Genomic DNA, 15,774 nt, shown 5'->3' with positions numbered 1-15,774 from the left:
AGTGGGCCAATCAACTAGATTGAAATCTAGTGAAGACAAGTGTGAAGAGCTATACTTAGAGAAAAAAAAATCAAATCCCCAGCTACAAAATGGGAAATAAGTGGGTAGGTATTAATAAGTTTGAAAAGAATCTGGAGGTTACAGTGGATCACAAAAGGAATGAGTCAACAATGTGATGCACTTGTGAAAAAAATTAATATACTCCTGTAGCAAATTAGCAGGCTTGTATGTAAGACTCAGGAGGAGGTACAGTAAACTCGTGTTTAATCAGTGTTCAGAAGAAGGGTGCTTTCAAAATCCGTGTTTCTTTTCAAAGCAGACCCATCTATATGGCTATTTTTCAATTTGCAAAGAGCATTTTTGACGCTCCGCGTGGCCACCATTATGTAAATGAGGTGCAATATTTACATATCCCTTCCGAAAGGTAGTGTAGACGCAGCCTTATTTACCAATTCAATTTGAGATTTTTAGCTTTATTTTTACCCCTCAGGTGTTAAGTTGCATAAGTGCTCCTGTTAGAATACCATCATGGACTTAGTTTTGCCTTTTTTTGGTCTGAGCAAGTGTCCTTTTTACAGTCCAAAAATCTGTGTCTGAAATATTAACACTTATTCAGGTTCTAGCAAAAAGTTTTCATGATTTGGACCAGAACAGTCTGATGGGTCGCTTCCCTTGCCATTTGTGATTTCACGGACTGTTCCATTCCCTCTTTTGCCCTTGTTCTTAAAGGAAACCCTGCTGCAAAAGTAGTGATGGTCCATGTGGCAAACTAATATTATGGAACCATTTGCCTTAGCTTTGTAGTTGAAGACAAGAAGGCAAGTTAGCAGCACCCTGTGCCCTACCAGCTGTGTGTGGACCACCAGCAAAGGACTGCATGGACCACACTTCTGATCTAATTCATTCATTCTAACATTCTTTTGGCCATCATTCCTTAAAGCATTTGCAGCCTTCATGCAGCTTAACATCAGTTTCCATAAAATATGACCGTTTCCAGAAGACTTCAAAGGAAAGGAGGATGTAGGAAGCTTTGTAACACTTGGAAGTATTTCACAGTATTATAGTGAGCTTCAGCGCAACTAAGAATTGGATTTTATCACCTAATATAAAACTGTAAGGATGTTTTGCTTTTTTTAAAAGTGGGGGAAAAAGAGCATTAAACTTTGTAATACAATCTCATGCATTTTCATTTTGTGCTCATTTTGGCAACAAGAAGCAATCCAAGTGCCAAAAAAAGCTAACTAGAGTCAATTTAAAAAAAAAAAGAAAAAGATTATCTACTGTTTGAGCTCAAAACAAGAAGGCCCTTTTTGTAGGATGATGCGTCTCTTTTGCTTCCACTCATGCTGGCTGAAATAATGGCATAGATATGTTGAAGTAAGGCATATATATATCAGAGGCAGGTTTAAACATTTTGGGCTTGTCTACACTACCACCTTCCTTCGAAAGAAGGATGGTAATTAGGGTGTTGGGAGTTTATTAATGAAGTGCTGCCTGTGCATGATTTAAAACTGCAAAGTTGCTGCGGGTTGGGGGGGGCGGGGGAGAGGGTAATTTGCTTAATGAAGTGCTGCTGTGCATAGGCTGCACTTCATTAGTAAACTCCCAACACCCAAATTACCATCCTTTCTTCGAAGGAAGGTGGTAGTGTAGACAAGCCCTTTGAGTATAAAGGAAAAATAATACGATGCCAGTCTGCCTTTAGGAAAAGATTTTGTGTTCTGAATAAACTAATATTGCAGTGAAAAGCTTGTGGAGACGTCTCTTTAATAGAAGAAAGAATAGAGAAAGCTGGTGGTTTCTTTTTTGATGTTTTTTTTTTTCATTACTGTTAAGTAGCGGCTTCCGTAGTGTGTGTACTGTACAGAAACCAGCTTGTAGCAGGTTAGATTAATGGAGCTAGGAGGGGAAGTAGCAAAGAGGAGGCTGTTTTTGCAGTTGCACCGTATTTGTATTCATCTTGAGTCTTCTGTGTGTTTTTTGTCCTTGGTAAGTAGGTCGAGTGCAGCATAGTGTCCCCTGTGCTTTCAAAATGCCTGCTGAAGTAGTGGTGTGCCAAAAGGACTAGGTTATGTATGAAGTCAACCCTGGAGAGTCTAAATTTAGTCGGCAACCCTCATAATTTAGCTTTGGTAATATTAGTCAGGAAACATTCTCCCAACATATAAAAAGCCTCAGATTTCTCTTAACTTTGGAGGAGGTTGTACAGATTTGGTCATTCTTGATCCCTGTCTAAAAAGGTTGGAGTAATATTGCATTTTATTGTTAAGTTGAATATGAAAATGCATGTCTTCCGCTGTGTGTCATCATAGCATGTCATGCTACTGTCACAATGTGCTCCTGAATATCTACAGTACTAGATAGACTGTCATTCCCCTGTACCAAAAAAAAAAAAGGCTGGGATCCCTACATATAAGCAGCTTTATTTAAGTTCTGTTAGTTCAGATTGAAGGCAAACTCTATTGTCATATTTTTCACGAGGGTCGAGTTATTGTTATAATGAGAAAAAATATGTTTCAGATAAGATTTATTCGTAATATTCCTTGACTACAATTGTTTTTCCTTCATGGTATATGCACAGTTGTCTGGGTTTTTGCTATGGGGTTGCTTGTGAATGTATTTTTGTTGCTGGTGTTGAATTTTGAATGAGTCATGCCTTGGCTACATGAAAATGGAGAGGACTTTAACATAAATGAAGTGAGCATGTAAAATAGTCTTGTCCTTGTCTTTTTTGGATGGGAGTCCACATAGTAAAGCTGATGCACATTTTGAATTTTTATACTTTTGCACCTGTCTTTACCATGGGATCCACAAGTTCTTGACCAGGAAGTTTATTTCAAGTGATTAGCCAATCTTTTGGGGCCTGGGGGCGTGTTTTTTGTTTTGTTTTTTGCACATGACTGTTTATGCAAGTCCTTTCCACTCTGAGGACATTTCTTGTCAAACTGCCTATAAAAATTGTTGATGCTCAGACTGTTGTCTTTGTCCATGGATGCCAAGTAACATCTGAATTAAGTCATTTCAGCCGGGGTTACTTCTGGAGGTTTGGGGTGTGTTGGGAGACTTTCATGCTGCAGTCTGTTTGTTACAGTTACCAGGTGTTTTCAGCACATTTCTCATACAGTCCAGGCCTGCCGGGGATGGCCTTTTCCCCAGACATTACACCACCATAATGGAAAACTAGCAGAAGTGCTTAAGCTAAAGCTCATTTAGCCTTCACATAAGGAGAAAGGTTGTCAGGGCTCTTACATGAGGAAACTTCGACTTTTAGAATCTGCTCTTCTAATGCTTTCTTTGCTTTGATGCACACGAGTGTGTGTACCATTAGAGCACACTGTGGTGGCCACGTTTGTGCATACACTCATCTCTTGCTGTATGAGCACAGTTGGTTCCCAACTTTCTGCTCGTAGGTGAAAACTCATGAGGGACACTAAATTACAATTAAAATACATGTAAAAGTCTCTGATTGGTTCCTAGTGCTCCTAACTTGGAGGAAGGAGTTGGCAGTGTGTGGCGCTGCTTTTGAAAGGTCAGTGAAACTTGGGTTAGGGGGTGGGTTGCAGAGGGTTAAAGGCTGGGGGTAGTTTGGGGCCATGAGCGGGAGGGAGGGTTAAAACCTGGTGGTGGTTCCAGTGGAGGAGGTGACAGCTTGTTCCTCCAGGCTGTAGCAGCAATACCTGTGGGGGATGTGGCGGGCTGGGGAATTCAGAAAATGGGCTGGGGTGGGTGTTGGGAGCAAGCTGGGTGCAGGGGGGGGTGTGCACGAGGAGTTGCCACAGGGCGAGTGTTGGGAATGGGCTGGGCCAGGGCTGCAGATCTCCCTGCCTCCCCTTCCCCCCACAGCCAGGGACCCTGCAGCTGGAGTGGAGCTGGCTGTGCCCCCCACTCCCACCCCGGGCAGGGACCCCACGGCTGGCTCACATGAGCAGAGGAAATTCACTTGTTTTGTGAACAAAGGTAAGTGGGCATGTCCCTCGTTTTAGCAAGTACTCGTAAGTAAAGTACTCGTTAAACAAAAGATAAGCATATGGCTGGGGGTGAAGTTTACTTGTGGAATTCCGCAAGTGGGAAATAGTATGTTTTACTGTCTTATGGTTAGATACAAAAGGGGGATGTGCTCCTTTTTGCTTTAAAATTTCTAATAGATTTTTAATTGGTGGAAAAGGTTACATAAGTACGTGTTGCTTAATAGGTTTTATTTTTAAGCCAAATAAGATTCCTCCATGCAAGCTATGAAAGCCTGTACTGTGGGGCTCTGTTTGACCAGTTGTTCCCAAACAGTTTGGTACGGTCGTACAGGCAGAACTAAAACATATTTCAACATTGTTCTTTAATCACACCACAGCCCTACAGAGTCAAGGCTATATTGTGGCTTGAAAACATGATTAAAACATAGTTTGCTCCTGTCTTCATGGTGAAATTGAACCATGTTTTAAGGCACTATATTGAGATCCTGCTGCATAGTAGGCTTTCAATGTAAGTGACTTCTTAATGTCTTCCATATGATGTTTTCAGCATTAAATTAGCAGTGGATGTTGACAGTCATGTTTTAAGACCATGTGCAGAGCTTGATGAGGAAGCTTGCAAAGCTGATACTCACCAGTTACTTTCTTTCATTGGCATTCAAAGTAATTCAGCAGAAACACAGAAGGAATATTATTTTAAAAATAAGCCAGCAAGGTTGTGCATTTGTTTAAAATTACTTTTCTTTTTCGCACAGTCACTTTTAAAGGTGAATTGCCTCTTACCCATGTAAAGTTTTCTCATTACTTGCTCTTTATTTTTTGAGAACGAATATTTCTCTTTTCCTTGATATTTTAAGCTAAAATGAAAAACATTGTCTAGAGCAAAATGTCTAAAATGTACTTTTATACAGGAGAATAAATTCAGAATCAGTACAGCAGGATTTTTTTTATAATATTAGATGCCTGAGCCTAACAGGAAAGAAGAATTTGAGGTCTTAAAATCCAAACTGTATTATTTCATTCAGTTGAACAATGGATGCCTGGATTGCATCACACAGATTCTTAGACACATAGGATGAGATTTTTCAAAAGCACCTGTGTTTTTAGAAGCACAAATCTCATTGACTTTTCAATGGGACTTATTCTTCTAAGTCACTTATGTGTTTTTGATGTGCATTCAGTAACTTCTATTAGTTGATGGGGACTGCATGTATTATAATAAATCCTAAGCATATGGATGGATTTAAGATGACTTTTTCATGCTACTAGGCCTAAAGATTTTTTTAAAAAAATCATAAGAGTGGCGTGAAGGCGCACATGAAGAGAAGAAACATTCCACTGGCCTCTTCAAAGCTAAGGGAAAAACTACTTGCTTTTCCTCGGATTTCTTAGCTAACTAAATCTTATAGAGGCTACATCTACACTACAAGATAAATTAGAATTTATTAAGATTGATTTTATAGTGCTGTTTTTTCTGCATTCGATTTTGAGTATCCTCGTTTCCCACAGGCTCCCAACAAATTCGACACGTTGCTTCCACACTGAAATCACCACCAAACATCAACTTGCAGCAGCACATTCGGGGAACCTATCCCACGGTTCCCTCAGACCTGCATTCTGAGCCAGGAGCAGCAGTGCTGTCAGTTTCCCAGGTCCAGCAGCTTGGGGGACCTGGGAAACTGACAGCACAGCAGCCCTGGCCCATTTCCCAGCTCCCACTATTACAGTAAACTCTCCTTTTAATGGACTAATAGGGCTGTCCGTTCTTCCCCATAGTCTGTTAAATGTCTTCCTCACAGGCTACCCCAGTCCCACCCCAACTTCCCCTTTAAAAAAAAAAAAAAAGCCACCCCAACTGTTAGCCGGTGGCCAGGTAATGTGTGGTGAGGTATTCCCTGGGTCCTAAACAACCCAGTTTTTTTACTGTTAGAGCAGGGAGCTCCTAGCACTCTCATCTATGGCCAGGCTGTGGTAACCAAATGGTTAAAGTTCTTTTTATTGTGCCGGCTGTGTTGCAGTGACAAAGAGTAACAGCAGTCAGGCTTAGATCTTAACTAGTTACAAGTTTATTTAAGCTACCGTTATAAGCGTGCGGTTACAAAAGGCTATTGTCTACTTCTTATATGCTAGCAAAGTACAGGTGTTAACAAGTTACGTTACAATCTAATACAAAGATATCTCTTACCATCTAACACAATGATATCTTGATACAACAACATCTAGTTACAGAGCTCTAATTCTTTAACTGTGCACAAAAAAAAGGAGACCTTGCATGGGTATATCTTACCCTCTCTGCGTCTCTCGATACCAGTGTAGCCAAGCCGGATCGGTCACTCAGTTCCACGGAAAGACGAATACGAGGTTGGGCGTCCCCAGTTGCGGACCTCGGGAGGCAATCACCTGACCCAACCAGCAGGTAGTTGGTGAAGATGCACTCAAAGTTAGAGTTCTGCTGGGCCCACCTTTCATACCCCTTTTAGGTTACGTATTCTCTCTTATCTAAGTTGCCAGATCGTACTGGTCTGCCTTTTGTGACGCCAGTTTGTTACAAGGGCAATTCTTACTTAATTTGCACTTGTAAGACAGGAGATAAGCAATGTGGGAGTACAGGACATTCTTTTTGTGTGGGCGGAGACTTCCGCTTCTGGGATGGCTGTGTGGTCATCACATCCATCGATGCCAGCTGGGGTGATTTCCTGAGGTTCTCCCCCCCACCCCTTGTTGACAGCCTGCTAGCCCTCTATCTGTGTTTTCTGTTCCTCAGGGTCATGATGAGCTAGCACATCTGGGCCTCAATGAGAGGCATCAAAGACTGTGCTGTCAGCAGCCGTTTCCGTGCCCTGTGTGCTTGTGAGGCTCCTCAGTGGGGCGGGGGGGCAGTGAGCAAGCTGGCTTGTAAGGGGGAGACTTTGTCTGGCTACACCCAACCCCCTCCCCCCAAAACAAAACCCCTCTCCAACAAAACCAAACCCCTGCAGCCCGCTGGCTGAGGGTGCCTGTTCGCAGGTGGCCAAGGGTGCCTATGGGGTGGGTGCCTGCCCATGGGTGTCTGGCACCGCGCGCAGCTTGAGCCGCTCAGCGGTTAGGTGCCTGGTCCCCCCCACCACAGGAGTGTGTAGCATCCTGGTCAGTTTCCCAGCTCCCCCGAGCAGTGGGGAGCTGATAGCCAGGTGCAGCGTGCATGGCTTTGTGGGATAGATAGGGGACACTTCTGGAGGCTAATCAGTTCAATTTGAGGATGTGGCACTTCCACATTCGTCTTTAATCAAACTCCTGAATTCAAGCTCAACACTACACCTGTCAGGTAACTGCGATTTTGTAATCTCGAGATTAGCGTTTCCTAAATTGAGCTAATGGTATTTTCAGTGACGACAGTCACCTTAATATCAAGCTAACTGCCTAAAATTTGAACTTGTCTCATAGTGTAAATGCAGCCATAGAGCCCGAAAGCTGATGCCTAATATCCGGAGTAGCCATTGAAAATAGGAAGATGAAAATCATTTTCAGGGAGCCAATTTTAGGACGTCTCTAAAAATATGAAAGTTAAGCCTCTAATGCTGTGTAGTTCCAAAACTGTTATTGCTGTACTCTGCATTTTTTCCTATTCTCACTGAAACTATTACGTCATACGTACTCATTACAAGATGCTGCTTTTGGCCCATCAATGAACACACAAGGTGTGTCTCTTCCTATCAGCATTAAACCCTTCCATCCATAAAAATGATGGATATTAATGGCTCATATATCAACAGAGTGCTGGGCTTTCATTTTGAATGTGTTACTTTGTGCATTTATTGCCCATTTTCTTCTTGCAGTAAAGCATGAAGATGATCACCTTTTAAATTTTGTATTTGTAAGATGGTCACAACTTCCAAGTTATTCTTACTTTGAGAGTTTTGCATTTAAGTTAATTGTTTGTTTACAGATTGTCTGAAAAACTTTAAAGAAAAAAGCCTGTAAGTATCCAATTTATTTGTAGACCATATGGAGACACTTAGGCACAGATTTTTAAAACCATTTAGGAATTGTACTCAGTGTTGTAAATAACTAATTTAGAAACATCAGTCTATTTTTAAACAGATTTAGGCACTTAAGAACCTAAATCCCATCAATTGTGAAGGCTCCTAAATTCCTAAATCTATTTTGAAAATAGCTTTAGGTCTTAAATTAGGGACAGCAATACCTAAAGTTCTCTAAAAATCTAGATGTTAAGAGAAATTTTTTTAAAGCATTCCATTCCCATTTTCAGACAAAGCCACTTAGGTGTAGTGACACTGGCCTAACTTTTAGGTGCCTACACATCATTGAGATTCACAAAGTCAGAGTTACACGCCTTGGCTCTCTCCTTCGTAAATGGGAAAGGAAGGGGTGACTCAGTTAAAATTCACAAAACCCAGTATGCTGAGTGGCTTCTTGCCTGAGGGAAGCCATGTTGAAGGGTGTGCACTAAGTCTTTCCCCTCTCCGGACATCTGTTCCCAAGTCCAGGCTGCAATGAGGGTGTCCTCCTCTGCTTGGAATTTTCAGCTGCAAACCCTCTGGCGTTAGATATCTATGTATTTTCAGCACGACACAGAGGAAGAGGAGAGCAAAGCCCATCATAACTTTTCAGTTGGAGCTTAGGGTACTCAGCTCGGCTGTTCTGATGTGCGCATCCCTCAGTCTCACCTGATGAGGCCTTCCCACTGTGGATAAATAATTTTTAAAATTCATTGAAGCAGGGAGGCTTGATCAGAAGCCTTCTAACTCCCAGGTGAGAGCTCTAACCACAAGTCTACAGAGTCGTTGGCATGCATGCTCTTCCCCCAGACTCTCATTCATTCACTATTTGTCCCATATGGATCAGCATCAACAGGAGACAGTGAGGAAGGCACCCAAATCAGAATATCTCTGAGACCATTACTTAGGCCACTCCCCTGAGATGCAGCAAATCCCTACTCAGATATCTTCTCATCTTTAGATAGCTCTGGGACTTGAACCTGGGGTCTCCCGTATCCCAGGTGAGTACCCTAAGTGCAGAGTTAAAAGTTATAAGGGAGCTCTTCCTCCTTTCTCCCCCAGCTTGCTTGGTGTAAGCTGCCCTATAGGGACCTGATCTTGTAGATGAGGTCAGTGTGTGCTTGCTTGTTTGGCTCCTGCAGGTGAGTTAGGTGGAACAATGTGCATCTTTCCCTGATTTATGACTTACTCTAGAGCTTAGGTTTCCAGATACCTCCAGGGGGCTGTGCTGCACATGTTCAGAGGCAGAAATATAAGCATCCAGGGAGTTTTACTATGAAAACTTAAGTACTTAGCAAGTTTAGTACCTATGGCTTGTGGACTTTGACTTTCAGTGGGATCTGATTCTGAAAATCAGTAGTCCGAAGTAGCAGATTCCTTTGTGCTCTCGTGAATCTGCCCCTTAGGAACATAGCGTTCATTATAAGTCAATGGGTCTTAGGCTGTAAAGTCACTTAAACACATTAAAATGTGTAAACAACCCACCATATTAGAAGAAATCTGTTCCTTTCCTTATTTGTTTAGGCTTTCAGTGGCAAAGACCCACTTTGTCAGCGGGTCTTTGCCCACAAAAGCTTATGCTCCAAAATATCTGTTAGCCTATAAGGTGCCATAGGACTACTTGTTGTTTTTGAATATACAGATTAACTCAGCTACCCTTCTGATTGTTTGTTTGTTTGTTTGTTTGTTTGTTTAGTTGCCAGTTCAGGATTAAGTTTCTGTTACCATAGTTCTGACATTAGTTAACAATTTATTTGTGTTCCCCTGCAGGGCTAAGTTAGTCTGAAAAGTGAGATTGTAGAAAGGCACTGCCAGGTGTTGTGATTTTATCAGTATCAGTCCAGGAGGAATTCTGCAATTTTACTAAGTCTTCAAATGCAACCAATGCAGAATTCCCCCAGGCCTATCAGTGTGTTTTCTCTGCTGATCCTGCACCTTAAGAATGGAACCTGAAAGTAAAGCAGGGTTCTTCCATGTTGTACCTCCTAATTAGAGCCCTACAAATCCTGTGAATTATCCATTTTATGGCTGAATATCCTTATCTGTGTACGCTGATATCTGTAGACCGTTTTTGTGAAATGGATGCAGGTACAATATTTCTATCTATACGGAACTTGGATCATCATGGCTGCATCTACACTAGCAAGTTCTTTTGGAAGATTTTTTGAAAGAAAGGGGCTCTTTCAAAAGATCCCATGGAGCTTCTACACACACAGTGTTGTTTTGAAAGTAAGTCGAAAGAATGTGGTGCTCCTTCCGAAATTGCTCTTCCTTTCCCATTTCAGAAAGAGCACCCCCTTTCGAAAACTTCTTTTGAAAGAAAATTACATGTAGCTGCTCAGCAGGTCCCCTCTTTCCCAACCCCCACCCCTGGCCCAAAAAGAGTCTCATGACACCTGACTTTTTGATTCCCTGGCCTGTTCTTTGGAAAGAGCAGGGACAGTGTGGATGCTCTCTTTCATAAGAGCAGATCGCACTTTTGTGCATGGATGCACACTTTCGAAAGAAGTTGTTTCGGAACAGCTTCTTTCAAAATATGTCGTTAGTGTAGAAGTAGCCCATCAGTAATAAAGATTTTGTAATCTTCAGTGACATCTGTGCAAACCTGCTCCAGTTGTGTCCGTGAGAGTTAATGATTGTTCTTTTGAAATGCTAAATCCTAGAACATAAAATTCTGTGCTGTATTAAAAATAAGGCTCCATCCCTCAATCAGAAAAAGTGTAGATTTGTTTCATTGGGGGAGGGGAAAGAAAGAAAGAGGAGGCTCCAGGATGTGCTATGCTGAAGGAAAAACTTGAATATTCAAATAAATGAATGCAAGCAGCTTGGAAAGCTTTACTAAGAGCTACCGTTTAACATTATTTTAACTGTCGATCTGATTAAAAGCTATGCACAGTCAGTAGCAAATGTCAGCCTTAGCACTGCATGGACTGAAACATTTAATTAAAATTTAATCATTTGACACTTCTACAAGCAGCAATTTCTTTTTCCGTGTCTTTATTCTGCTGCAGAGTCCAGTTCCCTTTCCTACCACAGTTGTTGTCATCCTGGTTAGCATTGTGGGTGTAGTCTTCTCATTCACATATGAGGCATGCTATGTAAGTAAAATCTGTGTAGGAAACCAAGAAAAAGTGTCAGTGTAAAGAGGCTGGCTGGCAGAGCAGCTCAGCACACACTTCCACAACCAGGTTAGGAAGATTTAGTGATACTGGGCTTTTAGATCTTAATCATAGTGGAATTGCCTCTTGGAGGGGAGGAAAATATTTGTAAATATCTAAGGGGCCAGAAGCAGTAATATTTTGTCATGTCAGCCTGACTCAGGTCTACAGAAACCCATCAGTTATAACTTCACTGAATGAGGAACTAGTTATTTTCTTCTAAATATAAGTACTTAAAACAATTTGAAGTGTCTTTCTGCCAGCTGTATATAGCAACAGAAGCAGGCATTACTGCTATGCACAAAAAGCAGTTAATTATTTTGCCCCTTAATTTTAAAAGGGATATACAATTTCTACTGACTGATTGGGTAAAAATAACCATGTTTGTAAATACTTTCTTTAATCTAGCTTCAGAATATTTGAGTCAATGACCATATCAATATGCCAGAAAAAAAAAACTAAAATAAGGTTTACAGAGAAATTCAGAATTGATTAATTGTTAAGCACTTTCTTATTCTATCATTGGTGCATGTACAAAATTCAGTAATCTCTTGATTGCTGTATTGCCAATTATCATTTCAGTTAAAAAAGTGCAGTCCCTGGTAATATTTTCCAAAAAAAAAAAAAAGGTTATAACAGGAGTAGATGGAGGCAGATTAACCATGAGAAATGACAGTTCTGATGTGGTTGTGGCTGGATAGAGACTGACTGACCACTTTTATGCTTGTTAACTAGAGCAGAGCAAATTTTTAAAAGTTCAGCTTTTTCAGATAAAGTAAATGACAAATGGTAAATCAGCTGTGGGAGCCTTGTTAATGTAAATTGTACAATAGCTATGATATTTTAGAATAGTTTCATTGTTAGTGTCCTTTTAATGCGGTTGAAGTTCTGTTAACTTTAGCCAGTCAGTCTGAGAGTTAATATTTGACCAGTTTTATCTGCCAGAGTCCCTTGCCACATCACTGTGTGAAAGTGACTGAACTAACTAGGCACACAGGACCAAATAATAATCTGAGCTATGGCTGTGCTGGGAAGCAAAGGGACATAGTATTCATTCTTACTTCCAATATGTATTCTCCAGCAAGACAGCAGCATTCCAAGTGGTCAGGATATATACCACATAGCTATGTCTGAGATCTCTTCATGATACTTGTCCTGACATCTTTGAGCTCTGACACCATTCTGTTTTCTAGAGTTCCTAACACACATCAGCTGGTGGTCGTGAGTTGATGTGAATTAGTCTTTGACATCAAACTTGGCCCATCCTACTTCACTTTTGTATTTATTACTGTAACGAAGCTTATTGTAGGTAGAGCAGTTTAGCGGCAACTGGTGCTGCTGTTGGTGTTTACAGCTCAGGTGAGCACAGTAACGTGTTCCTGAGGGTTTATGGCACTTTGGTATTTCACAGAACCTCTTGCTGATGTGAAATACAGGAAAAACAGCTGCCAATATGAGAGGGAGAAGGAAACAGAGAGCTGCTTCATCACAAGGGCTTCAAACGTTTTAAGCCATTTCTTGGGGGAATGCAAAAGGAATTTGTTACCAGCAGAAACAGTAAAAGATGACTTTGCAAATACATGTATATTTACAAAATGGCAGCCACAGATAAAGTGGTGTGAACCTCAATATTGTGAATCTTTGAGCACAAGCAGTTGTATAAGGAGGATATGTATGCACAGCAAAGATATTTAGACATAACAGCCGTTATTTTGAAATAATTGTTGCTTCCGATCACCAGACAGGAGGAAGGGCTTTTGAAAACTGGGGGGGGGTCCTTTCAGAAGGTGATATCTCCATAGGCGGTGTGTGATTCAAAAAGCTGCACTTTTGAATCGCTGCGGCTGCTGTTATGCTAATGAGGTGCTGCATATTCATTGCATCGCCTCATTAACATGCCCCTTTCGAAAGGAAGGGGCGCGTGTAGACCCAGCCTGAGTGACCAGGGACACTCATAGGGAAAGGATCTGGAGACAGCGAGTTTGGAGCAAAATCTCTTTATGCCATGAATCATAAATGATCCCTCAGGTCAGATATAGAGTTATCACTTTGTTCAATCTATTCATCCACATCCTCAACAGACACCTGCACAACACTTCCAAAACACGAGGCTGGGTGCTTAAATTTGTAATTTTGTTAGGTTCTAAAAATCATGGCTTAAAAAAAAGATGGCTTGACTTCTGTTTTATTTCATCAGTGTCTTAGCCACTAATCCCCGACCCCCTTTTTTTTTTGTCCTATGAGTACAGGTACTTTTTTTTTGGGTCCTGTGAATACAGGTGTTCAGTGGGCCACTTCACTATGAATGGTCAATTCAAATATGTGCAATCTACTTACACTAAACTGTCTGTTCAATCTAACCTTTAGCTGTGGCGTACTCCATACATATCCCAGACCTGAAGAAGCCTGTGTAGCTCAAAAGCTTGTTTCTCTCACCAGCAAAAGTTGGTCCAGTAAAAACTACTACCTCTAATTTCCTGGGGTTGACATGGCTAGAGTAACACTGCATGCGAGAAAAATCCACACAGTGATAAACAATACATTATAATGGAGTCAAAATATGTGCTGCTCTGTCACTCTGTTTTCCTTTTCAGCAATAATATTTCACACACTTTTATTAGTGAGCATTTATTTACTAGTCCTTATGCAATACAAATACAAGTGCTGTGCAGTTCATCTGCTTTATGGAGTTTTCTTCATGATAATGCACCTGCATTATCTGAAGTTTTTATCTTGCCGTAAGTTTCCTGTTCTACAGGGGTTCTGTATTTTATATCCAAAGCACATCAAAGACATTAAGTAGCTAGGTAAAAAGTGTCCTTTGGAAATTAAAATCCTTCATATAAATTCCACTCACAAAGTTAGCAAGTGTAAAAATGCCTCCTAAGAGAGGTTGTGCAAAGAGGGTATTAAAAAATGGCAACAGTTTCAAGCATTAATTCTTAGCTGTTGTCACAGCTCTGACAGTAACTCACATGAAAGCCTCCTTGTAGCTTATGTAACTCATTTTCTTGTGACTCTATCTCAAGCTTTTTTTTTTTTCCCCCTTTGCATGGAGACAGTCTCTGCCTCCCTTCATATGATAATAGAGAGGATAGTGGGCCCTGCATGACACATTTGAGGGATAGTGACAGAATGTGGTGCACTCCAAGTACAGATAGCTATAGCGGTATCTGTCCTCTAGATAAACAGGATAATCTGGGATCCCAACACCTTTGACAATTTGTAAAACTTCTGACAACTGCTAAATCTTGGATTATTTGTGTGACATTAAGCCAAATTGTCAAATGCAGGAACCCAAGATGTGCCTGTTAGGACTACCCCCTACATCAGTGATTGCATGAAACTGCACTTTTGAGACTATAAAACTTATTGTGCTAACATTTAATGTGCAGTTACCTGACATGCATACACAGGTATAGGTGGCTGATCTACTTTACATCAGAATGTTGACCTTAAATATGTTACTATAGTGGGGTACTGGGTTGTTTTTTATTCTCTCTCTCCTCCCCTTCCCCATGTGCCATTTCCCCCCTCTGCATTTTTAACACTTGTCACCAAAATGTCATGACATTTTCATGTCTTGATAGTAAAAAGGTTTTTTTGCCCATAAATGATAGTGCTGCTGGGACATAAAGCTCTCTTAAGGGAAAGGTCACTTGGTGTAATGAAGTGCTATCTACATATTCCTAGTCAGATCACCTTTTAAAAGCAAAAAAAATAAAAAAAAAAACCTCTGTCCAATTGTGTAGTTGGACATTTTTATCCCCTGTGGCTGGCATCTACATTTACTGAACCCTCATATTAAATTTCGTAATCCTGTTATTGTGAAAGAATTAAAACTGGCAGCACTAAGAGAAGCCCAATATTTGAATGCTATGGCCAGTGAAGTGACTGCATGTCTCCTTATCCAAATGTTCCCTTTCTGAGCTTTAGGGACAAAAAACTGCAGGATTTTGTTTTCAGATAGGTGGGTGAGGAGAAATGGCCTTAGATGCCGTAATTCTTGAAACTCTTGTTTCCAGGCTGTTTACTAGGAACACCAAATTTTGATACACAGCTTCCTCTTATCATAACTTAATGCATTGTAATTGTTTGGTTGTGCCAGGAAAATGGGATGTGCTTGGAACGGGATTACTTCTCCTAAAACCAAACAGAAAAGAGACAGGATCACCGAATCAAGTGCAGGGCTTGAAATTGACATAACTGAGTGAATTTTGAAAGAGGCTGAATGAACCAAGATGAGCCAGAAAAATAGAACAAAGCCTGTAATAGGATTGTTTCTCAATAAATCTCTCAAAAAAGAGATAAAATGGAGAAATTTGGGGTAGTGCTCTGTTTTGCCACTGTTAGATCAATGCTTAAGGTTTGAGAATTAGAAGAAAATGTTGCTGGAAACCAAATTGACCTTAGTCCTTTTTTTGTTAAAAAATAGCAAATGATGAGTTTATAGGGATGTAGGAAAAAATACACTTGATGGAATTCCCATTTTAAAAAAGTTACTAAAAATATTAAATGGGAAAAATAATTCCTTTAAGAAATCTGAAATAAAAATTAACTTCATAAACATAACACTATTTATAAAAAAAAATTTAAATAAAGCATGTTCATTTTTCTTTTATTTAAAAAAAAAAAAGTTGAGGACCTCGGCAA

The 15,774-nt window shown here is 40.6% G+C and overlaps 1 protein-coding gene across 3 annotated transcripts in view; it reads left to right on the top strand.

Moving 5' to 3' along the window:
* MAPRE2 (microtubule associated protein RP/EB family member 2) overlaps positions 1–15,774 on the top strand; it is a 156,141-nt gene that overhangs the window by 92,014 nt on the left and 48,353 nt on the right. The window lies entirely within an intron of this gene.

The sequence above is a fragment of the Carettochelys insculpta genome, chromosome 2 (assembly GCF_033958435.1).
Source record: "Carettochelys insculpta isolate YL-2023 chromosome 2, ASM3395843v1, whole genome shotgun sequence".
Taxonomy (NCBI): Eukaryota; Metazoa; Chordata; order Testudines; family Carettochelyidae; genus Carettochelys; species Carettochelys insculpta.
Note: the sequence above shows the minus strand (reverse complement) of the source record. Positions and strands in the feature narration are given on the sequence as shown.